The sequence below is a fragment of the Balaenoptera physalus genome, assembly GCF_965194825.1.
Source record: "Balaenoptera physalus genome assembly, chromosome: 10".
NCBI lineage: Eukaryota > Metazoa > Chordata > Mammalia > Artiodactyla > Balaenopteridae > Balaenoptera > Balaenoptera physalus.
In genome coordinates this window covers 30,541,874-30,552,846 of record NC_138889.1, presented here as the reverse complement: position 1 = coordinate 30,552,846, position 10,973 = coordinate 30,541,874, and the positions used below count along the sequence as shown (strand labels likewise).

The following is a 10,973-nucleotide window of genomic DNA, read 5'->3' as shown; positions in this document are numbered from 1 at the left end:
AACTAAAGAACAAACACAGATGAACAATACAATAACTGTAATGAAAAATGCACTAGAATGAATCAATAGTAGAATAAATGAGGCAGAAGAATGGATAAGTGAGCCGGAAGACAGAATGTTGGACATCACTGACGTGGAACAGAATAAAAAAAAAAAAGAATGAAAAGAAATGAAGACAGTATCAGAGAACTCAGGGAAAACATTAAATGCAGCAACATTCATATTCTATTCTATTCTATTCTATTCTATTCTATTCTATTCTATTTTGTTCTACAGAGACAGATAGTAATCAAATTGACAAAAATTAATGACAAAGAAAAATATATTAAAAACAACAAGGGAAAAGCAACAAATAACATTCAAGGGAATTCCCATAAGGTTTTCAGCTGATTTCTCAGCAGAAATTCTGCAGGCCAAAAGAGAGTGGAATGATATATTTAAAGTGATGAAAGGGAAAAACCTACAACCTATAATACTCTACCCAGTAAGGCTCTCATTCAGATTTTAGAGAGAAATCAAAAGCTTTACAATCAATCAAAAGCTAAGAGAATTCAACACCACCAGACCAACTTTGCAACAAATGTTAAAGGTACTTCTCTAGGTAGAAAAAAAGGCCACAACTAGAAATAAGAAATTACAAATGGAAAAGCTCACCAGTAAAGGCAAACATGCTGTAAATCATCTCCACAAAAATATGATATCAGAACTAAGAACTGTGAGAAGAGGGCATAAAAGCAGGATATTGGAAATGGATTTGAGTTTAAAAGACCAGCAACTTAAAACAATCTTACTTATATATAGACTGCTATATTAAAACCTCATGCTAACAGCAAACTCAAAATCTACAATAGATACACACATTAAAAAAAAAAAAAAAAGAAAAGAAATCCAAACACGGGAATTCCCTGGTGGTCCAGTGATTACGTCTTGGTGCTTTCTCTGCCGTGGGTCCGGGTTCAATTCCTGGTTAGGGAACTAAGATCCTGCAAGCCTTTGGCACATCCAAAAAATAAAATAAAACAAATTAAAAAAAAAAGAAACGTAAACACAAGTTAGTCACCAAATCACAAGATAAGAGAACAGAAGAGGAAGAGAAGAAAAAAAAAAACAAAAAACAACAAAGCAAATCCAAAACAATTAACAAAATGGCAATAAGAACATACATATTGATAATTATCTTAAATGCAAATGAATTAAATGCTCAAACAAAAGACCTAGACTGGCTGAAAGCATGCAAAAACAAGACCTGTATATAAGCAGTCACAAGACACCCACTTCAGATATAAACTGACAGTGAGGGGATGGAAAAACTTATTCCACGTAAATGGAAATCACAGAAAGCAGGACTAGCAATACTCATATCAGACAAAATAGACTTTAAAATAAAGACTGTTATAAGAAACAAAGAAAGACACTACATAATGATCAAGGGATCATTCCAGGAAGAAGACCTAACAATTGTGAATATGCACCCAAAGTAAGAGCACTTCAATATATGAGGCAAATGCTAACAGACATAAAAGGGGAAATCGACAGTAACACAATAATAGTGGGGGACTTTAACACCCCACTTTCATCAATGGACAGATCTTCAAGACAGAAAATCAATAAGGAAACACAGGTCTTAAATGACACATTAGACCAGATGGACTTAATTGATAGTTATAGAGCATTCCATCCAAAAGCAGCAGAATATGCATTCTTCTCAAGTGCACATGGAACATTCTGCAGGATTAATCACATGCTGGGTCACAAAGCCAGCCTCGGTAAATTTAAGAAAATTGCAATCATATCAAGCAATTTTTCTGACCACAATGCTATGATATTAGAAATCGACTACAAGAAAATAAAAACTGTAAAATAGCACAAACATATGGAGGCTAAACAATATGCTACTAAACAACAAATGGATCACTGAAGAAATGAAAGAGTAAATCAAATGAGAAAGAAAGCATGATGATCCAAACCTATGGAACACAGCAAAAGAAGTACTAAGAAAAGTTTATTACAATAAAACCTTACCTTAGGAAACAAGAAAAATCACAAGTAAACAATCTAAACTCACACCTAAAGGAACTAGAGAAAGAAGAACAAAGAAAATCAAAAGTTAGTAGAAGGAAAAAAATCATAAAGATCAGAGCCGAAATAAATGAAATAGAAACAAAGAAAACAACAGAAAAGATCAATGAAACTAAAAGCTGGTTCTTTGAAAAGAAAAACAAAATTGATAATCCTTTAGCCAGACTCATCAAAAAAAAAGGTGCAGGGGAGAGGACTCAAATCAATGAAATTAGAAATGAAAAAGAGGAAGTTACAATGGATACCACACACATAAAAAGGATCATAAGAGACTACTACCAGAAACTATACACCAACAAAATGAACAACTGAGAAAAAATGGACAAATCCTTAGAAAGGTACTACCTTCTGAGACTGAACCAGGAAGAAATAGAAAAATATGAAGAGAATAATCACAAGTACTGAAATTGAAACTGATTAAATAACTTCCAATAAATAAAACTCCAGGACCAGATGTTTTCACAGGTGAATTCTAACCAACATTTAGAGAAGAGATAACACCTATCCTTTGAAGTTATCCCAAAAGTTGCAGAGGAAGGAACACTCCCAAATTCATTCTATGAGGCCACCGTCTCCCTGATACCTAAACCAGACAAAGATATCACAAGAAAAGAAAATTACAGGCCAATATAACTGATGAACATCAACACAAAAATCCTCAGCAAAATACTAGAAATCTGAATCCAACAATATATGTAAAGGATCATATAACATGATCAAGTGGTATTTATCCCTGGGATGCAAGAATTTTTCAATATCCACAAATAAATCAGTGTGATACACCACATCAACAAATTGAAGAATAAAAACCTTATGATCATCTCAATAGATGCAGAAAAATCTTTTGACAAAAATTCAACACCCATTTATGATAATAGCTCTCAAGAAAGTGGGCATAGAGGGAACATACTTCAACATAATAAAGGCCATATATGGCAAACATACAGCTAAGATCAGAAAGAGAAATTAAAGAAACAATCCCATTTACCATCTCATTAAAAAGAATAAAATACCTTGGAATAAACCTATCAATGGGACAAAAGACCTGTACTCCAAAAACTATAATATGCTGATGAAAAAAGTTGAAGATGACAAAAACAGATGGAAAGATATACCATTTTCTTAGGTTGGCAGCATCAATATTGTCAAAATGACTATACAACCCAAGGCAATCTACAGATTCAATGCAATATCTATCAAATTACCAATGGCATATTTCTCAGAACTAGAACAAAAAATATTAAAATTTGTATGAAGACACAAAAGACCCTGAATATCTAAAGCAATCCTAAGAAAGAAAAACAAAGCTGGAGGAATCAGGCTCCTTAACTTCAGACTGTACTACAAAGCTACAGTAATCAAAACACTATGTTACTGGCACAGAAACAGAAATATAGGTCAATGGAACAGGATAGAATGCCCAAAAGTAAACCCAAGTGCCTAAAGTCAATTAATCTACAACAAAGGAGGCAAGACAATGGAGGAAAGACAGTCTTTTCAGTAAACAGAGCTAGCAAAAGTGGACATCTCCATGTAAGAAATGAAATTAGAACATTCTTTAATACCACACACAAAAATAAACTCAAAACGGATTAAAGACCTAAATGTAAGACCAGATACTATAAAACTCTCAGTGGAAAACATAGGCATAACGCTATCTGACATAAATCGAAATAAGATCTTTTATATCCACCTCCTAGGGTAATGGAAATAAAAACAAAAGTAAACAAATTGCACCTAATTAAACTCAAAAACTTTTGCACAGCAAAGGAAACCATAAATAAAATGAAAGACAACCCACAGAATGGGAGAAAATATTTGCAAATGAAGCAACAGACAACAGATTAATATCAAAAATTTACAAACAGCTCATGTGACTTAATATCAAAAAAACAAGCAACACAATCAATAAATGGGCAAAAGACCTAAATAGACATTTCTCCAAAGAAGACATACAGATGGCCAAGAAGAAAATGAAAAGATGCTCAACACTGCTAATTATTAGAGAAATGCAAATCAAAACTTCAATGAGATGTCACCGCACACCAGTCAGAATGGCCATCACCAAATATCTACAAACAGTAAATTCTGGACAGGGTGTGGAGAAAAGGGAAGCCTCCCACACTGTTGGTGGGAAGGTATTAAATGGGTACAGCCACTATGGAAAACAGTATGGAGGTTCCTTAAAAAACTAATAATAGAGCTAGCATATGATCCAGCAATTCCACTTCTGGACATATGTTTCAAGAAAAACATGGTTCAAAAGTATACACACACAGCAATGTTCATTTCAGTGCAGTTTGTAATAGCCAAGACATGGAAGCAACCTAAATGTCTATCGACAGAAGAATGGACAAAGATGTGGTACCTGTATACAATGGAATATTACTCAGCCATTAAAAAGAATAAAATAATGCCATTTGCAGCAACATGAGTGGACATGGATATTATCATACTAAGTGAAGTAAGTCAGACACAGAAAGACAAATATCGTATGATATCACTTATATGCGAAATCTAAAAATAATGATACAAGTGAACTGATTTACAAAACAAACAGACTCACAGATTTAGAGGATGAAATTATAGTTACCAGAGGGGAAAGGTAGGGGAGAGGGATAGATTGGGAGTTTGGGACTGATATGTACACACTGCTGTATTTAAAATAGATAACCAGGAAGGACCCACTGTATAGCACAGGGAACCCTGCTAAATACTCTGTAATAACCTACATGTGAAAATAATTTGAAAAAGACTATGTACATGTATATGTATAAGTGAATCACTTTGCTGTACACCTGAAACTAACACAATATTGTTAGTTAACTATACTCCAATATAAAATAAAATTTTTAAAAAAGAATTAGATTGATTAACACACTGTTGATCAAATACACTGAGGACGGGGAATTGGTCATTGTATTTAGCAATGTGCAAGTTATTTGTTACTTTGAGAATAGCAATAGAAGAATGGGCATGAAAACCTGATTGAAGTGGGTTCAAAAGTGAAAGGAAGGAGAAGAAATGGGGTATAGGCAACTCTGTCAAAGAGTTTTGTTATACGTAGCACAGCACAATGTCTCAGTAAAAAGTTTCCCCCTCTCCGTGGTGGAAATGAGATGCAACCAAATCAGCTGCCCTGACTGATATAGGCTTCTTCTTCTTAAGAAAAGGACAGATGTCATAGAAATTTCAGCAGCAATTCATTTTGTGAAGTCTTGGAAGACAGAAAATATAATCACACTAACACTTGAGACATAACACTTTTCTTTAAAAATGAAGAGGGTTATCTATCTGTTCATTTCAATTCATTCATGTTGACACCAGATGGTCTTAAAATAAACTATTCCTTTACTCTCTATATAGGTGAGGCGAGCCAGTCCTAAGTAGTAGTAGTAATAATAATAATAGAAGAAAAAGAAACATTCCTTGTCTAATCTTAAAAAAAACTTTTGTGCATATCAAATAAACACTATTGTCAAGGTAATTGATTCTTGACTATCTGAAATACAGAAACAATAAAATCTGTGTATTGGGTTCAAATTCAAACGTAATCTGTCATTGTTATTCTCAAATATGTAAAGCTTTACCAGAAATCAAAGTAAAAGCAGCTAAATATATGTTTAGTATTCAGAAATAGCCTTCAGATCATAGTACTTAAACTGATCAAAATAACCAGAACTTGATAGTATAGGAATAATTAATTTGATAATTATAATCACTTATTTGGATTAATGATGTTGTGATTTCATCAGTTTTAAGCAAGGAGAGATTTTGAAGGTGGAAAGAAATAATTAATAGATTTTGATCAATTCAGTCATGCTATCAACTGTCAGCAGGATGTACAAAATCCAATTTTTTGCTATTGTTGTCAATATAGTTGTTTTCCACATGATTTATTTAATAGTCATGCCACATTTAAAAATTTCAAAATCTGTAAGATCATGTATTATATTACAGTATTTGTCAACTTTCTTTCTAGATAAATAATAAAAGTTTTGGTTTTAGTGTATATAATTCCTAACTCTTCACAAGTCAGTGTTTTACTTCTCTTGAGACTTAAGATTTTTTGCCCAAGAACTATGGACTGTTGAAAATACCATACAATGTGTACTTAAGACTAAATGGCTTCTCTTTCACATTCTCCTATCCATTATCTGAAGGAAAATGAAACAAAGTTTAGCCAGTTTTCCTTTCCTTTTGAATGCTTAGGTTGAATTCTCTGAAAACTTGTATGCATTTAAAGTGAGGTTAGACTCAAACCCCTGTAATACCAAGGTGGGTTTAAAGTAACAGTTGTCAGTACTTAAATGTTTCCTTCCAGGAACAGAAAGCAAGAGCCCAACTCGACACCCCTCAGAGAAATTGATTAATCAGTATAAATTCTTAGCTTTGCCAATATTGAATTTCAAATTATTAAATAAGCAACATCACAGTTAGATGCTTCTTACAGAAAATGTATAGGGCAATAGAAAAAGTGAGTCATTTGGTATGACCCATGCTAGTTTACAAAATGTGTGATCTATATGAAATAAATAGGAATGGAAAAGTAAATGTAGTATGTATATAGAGTTAAATTATGTTTGTGTGTGTGTGTGAGGGTAATATACCAATTATTAAGTATCTTTTACCAAATACCTACTTTTCTAAAGTTGAACATATCTATGCATTTGATTTTTCTCAATTTTTATAGAAATAAAATGATATTGTATTGTCTTATTTTTTCAAGCAACTGAAAATCCAAGTGAAAGAAAATGTGTTCCCTTCTTACAATGGATGCTGCTTCTCAGTGAGGTAAACAAATGCTTGGCTTGTAGATTTTTATATTTGGCCAAGTCTTGTAAGTGAAAAGTAAAGGCTCAAATAATAGGAATACTAGAAATCAGACTTTTATTGGATTCAAACCCATGGCCAAATGCATGTTCAATAGCTCAAAATATATCTACAGCCCAGAAATGTAGGTCAAGAGCAAATTTCAATTCATGAAGCACTTGTTCTTGAATACATACTCAAATTTTTATATTTGATCGATACTCATTTATACTCTGGGATAATTTGTGTTCCTGTTTCAAAATTGGGCCTATCTTAGGCCAGTAAGGCAAGCTAGAAGGTTAGTCCAGCAGATATTATTTTAATGATGATGAGATTAAGCTCTTGAAAAAGACGTTGATTGTTAACTCCAAGGGAACAATGCCCTCTCTTTATTCAATGAGACATGTTTTAGATGGCACTGAAGAAAAAAGTAAAGGAGAATTTTCAAGGTCAAGAGACTACAAACTGGGGTGATTCCTGAAAAGAAATTTGATCAAATTTCCAATTAATCCTCATATTGTTGTGAGGATTATTTGAGAAAAATACATGGAAAGCATTTCACATAGTGCTTGGCATAATTTAAATCCACAATTCAAATGCATGTTATTCTTATTACACGGGAAGAAGGAATGAGTACTTAAAACAATTTCAGAATAAAAGAACAGAGGTGGATTATTGGTGTGGTGGTGAGAAATACTCAAGAATTCCTTCAGATGGTGCCCAAGATGCCAAACTGGAAGACCCTGAGTTCACCTTTTCCTGCAAGCACACCAAAATTACAAGTATTTACAAAACAACTATCCATGAGAACAAGCTGAAGACTAGCAGAAAAGATTTTCCACAACCAAAGATATAAAGGAGGAACCACAACAAGAAGTGTGGGAGAGGCAGACCCACACCCCTGGATAGGCAATGCTCAAATGAGAGGAATCACAATTGCAGAGGTTCTTCACAAGGAGTGGTGTGTCTCAACCCCAAATCAGGCTTCCCAATCCAGGGGTCCTGCACAGGGAAGAAGAGCCCCTAGAACATTTGCCTTTAAAAGACAGTGGGGCTTGCATATGGGAGAGACAGAGGACTATATGACACAGACAATCTGCTTTTAAAAGGCATGCACAAAATCTCACATGCTCTGAATTCCAGCACAGAGGAAATAATTTGAAAGGAGTCTGTGTCAGACCCATTAGTTGACCTTGGAGAACGACTTGGAGAGGCAAGAAGCTACTAGGACTCCCACTGGAAACATAAACACTAGTGGCAGCCATTTTTGGAAGCTTGTTCTACCATGAGGACACTGGTGCTGACAAGGCAATTTTTTTTTCTTTTTTTTTTTTTTGGCTGTGTTTGGTCTTCCTTGCTGTACGCGGTCTCTTCTCTAGTTGCAGTGAACAGGGACTACTCTTCATTGCGGTGTGCAGGCTTCTCATTGCAGTGGCTTCTCTTGTTGCAGATCATGGGCTCTAGGCGTGCGGGCTTCAGTAGCTGTGGCACGTGGGCTCAGTAGTTGTGGCATACGGGCTTAGTTGCTCTGCAGCATGTGGGATCTTCCCAGACCAGGGCTCGAACCCATGTCCCCTGTATTGGCAGGTGGATTCTTAACCACTGCGTCACCAGGGAGGCCCCAGCAGCATCCTTTAAAAAGGTTTATCTGGGGGGATAGTGTCCTCCTTTTCATCAGTGTTTCCAAAAGTAACATTCTAGCAGCACTACAGTTACCCAAAGTGTTACCATTAGGGAAAATTGGGCGAAGGGTACGTGGGATCTTACTGGATTATTTCTGAAAACTGCATGTGACTCCACACTTAAACAAATAGCAGCGGCATCAACTACCATTTATTCACTCAACAAAATTTCTGTTGAACATCTCTGCTGGGGACACAGCAAACCACACAGACAAAACCCTGCCCTCATGGAGCTGGCTCTCTACTGGGGGTTGCCTCATCCAAAGCTTCACTGGATCAGGCTGTTTATAATTCAAGTTATAAAATACATGCTGATTATGGAAATGTTGATTACAAATTCTGGTTCCCCACAAGATAGGTCTGATCAGGTTTCCTGGGTTACATGACAAGGCTCGTCGTATTTGTGAAGACCAAGCCTTTTCCCACGTGGTAAATAAGTGAGTCAGCTCCACTCTGATGTTTAAAATACCTGTAAAAGGTAAAAACTGCTCTATTCAACCCATGCTTGGAAGGTCTAATCCCCTTCTCTTTCGTGCTTCTTTGCAAAAGGCCAGTGAGAGCGTCCAAGTAGAAAGCTGCGGACAGAGTAGGTTGTCACGGAGATGATGAGACTGTGATTGATGTATCGCAAATCCCAGCCAGTTGCTCCCAAAGAGGGAGGCTCCTCCCAGCCCTTGAAGCGCCCTCCAGATCGAAGACAACCGGGAGGAAGATGCAGCCAGCAGACAGAACGCGGCAGCCCCTGAAGCGCTGAGGCCCCTTCCTCTCCTTTCTGACCCAGCTCCAGGATTTCCTCCATAATGGCCTGTAACCGCTCGTCCATCGAGACCTACGAATACCTGCTGCCCAACGGGAGCCACGTGGCAGACTCCCAGGCACCCCCAACACCTGCGCCCCTCAGGATGTCCCTGGCGGTCCTCACGACGCTGATGATCTTGGTGGGGTTCCTCGGCAACGCCGTGGTCTGCATCATCGTGTACCAGAGGCCGGCCATGCGCTCTGCCATCACCCTGCTGCTGGCCACGCTAGCCTTCTCGGACATCATACTGTCCTTGTGCTGCATGCCCTTCACCGTCGTAACCATCATCACCGTCCGCTGGCACTTCATGGACTCCTTCTGCAGTCTCTCAGCCGCGCTCTACTGGTTCTTCATCCTGGAGGGCGTGTTCATCCTACTCATCATCAGCGTGGACCGCTTCCTCATCATCGTCCAACACCAGGAAAGGCTGAACCCACGCAGGGCCAAGGTGGTCACCGCCGTGTCCTGGGCGCTGTACTTCTGTGTCTCAGCCCCATTGCTGGGCGGCTGGCCGCTGGTGGAGGTGCCTGCGCGGGCCCCACAATGCATGCTGGGCTTCACCAAGTTGCTGGCTGGCTGCGCCAAAGTGCTGACGCTGGTGGGGGCCGCCTTCTTTGCGACCTTCGCCATGATGCTCAGCTCCTACCTGGGCATACTGCACACAGTGCGCAAGAACGTTGTGTGCGTGCACAGCCAGTCCGACAGCCTGGACCTGCAGCTGCCGACCCGCACCAGCCTACGGCGGCTCCAGCAGCAGCAGCAGGTCAGCCTGGACCTGAGCTTCAAAACCAAGGCCTTCACCACCATCCTGATCCTCTTCATGGGCTTCTCGCTGTGCTGGCTGCCGCACTCCGTCTATAGCCTGCTGTCCGTGTTCAGCCGGAGGTTCTACTGCAGACTCTCGTTCTACACCACCAGCTTCTGCGTCCTAGAGCTCAGCTACCTCAAGTCTGTCTTCAATCCCATCGTCTACTGCTGGCGAATCAAGAAGTTCTGCAAGGCCTGTCTGCAGCTGCTGCCCCAGACCGTCCAGATCTTCCCCAAAGTGCCTGAGCAGATCCAGAGGAGAATCCAGACGAGCACCGTCTACGCATACACTGAAAACCAGTACCCTGTGTAGGGGAGGGGCGGTTAGCCCCCCCACAGCCCCCCCATGCCCCCACTCGGCTTCCTGAGACTTCCGTGCAGTCAGCACTTGGTGGGGCCTCTTAAATACAAACGGACTTATTTGTTACCAGGTGAGCTGCTGCTCCCAAGTTTGCACCATTAATTATTTTTGTTTCTTGCTGAGGGTCTGATGGAAACTGGACAGTCAAGACAAAAAGGGAAAGGAGTGGGTGATGAAGGAGTTGGGCCAAACCTTAGGGAGGCGAGGGGAACAAGGAGGGAGGTTGGCTGCAGGGCAGGAGGAAGGCTCTGTCTAAAGAGTTCTCTCAACACCTGCCTCAGAGACACCCATGGTGCCATGTTCTGACGTAAGAAACCCAAGTAGGTTCATCGCTAGGTCATCAGTCACTACTGGGCGCCAGCATTCTTCAGAGGCGTTTGTGTCTGTGGCATATGTTGTGGAAGCTTGCAAGGTTCTTTACATTGGTCAGATG

At 38.9% G+C, this 10,973-nt stretch overlaps 1 pseudogene across 1 annotated transcript; it reads left to right on the top strand.

The window, feature by feature from the left end:
* The first annotated feature begins 263 nt into the window (after positions 1-263).
* On the top strand, positions 264-10,559 carry LOC309668068 (putative G-protein coupled receptor 45 pseudogene; annotated as a pseudogene). The gene has a single exon. The product of its transcript is annotated as a putative G-protein coupled receptor 45 pseudogene (transcript).
* Positions 10,560-10,973: the final 414 nt, after the last annotated feature.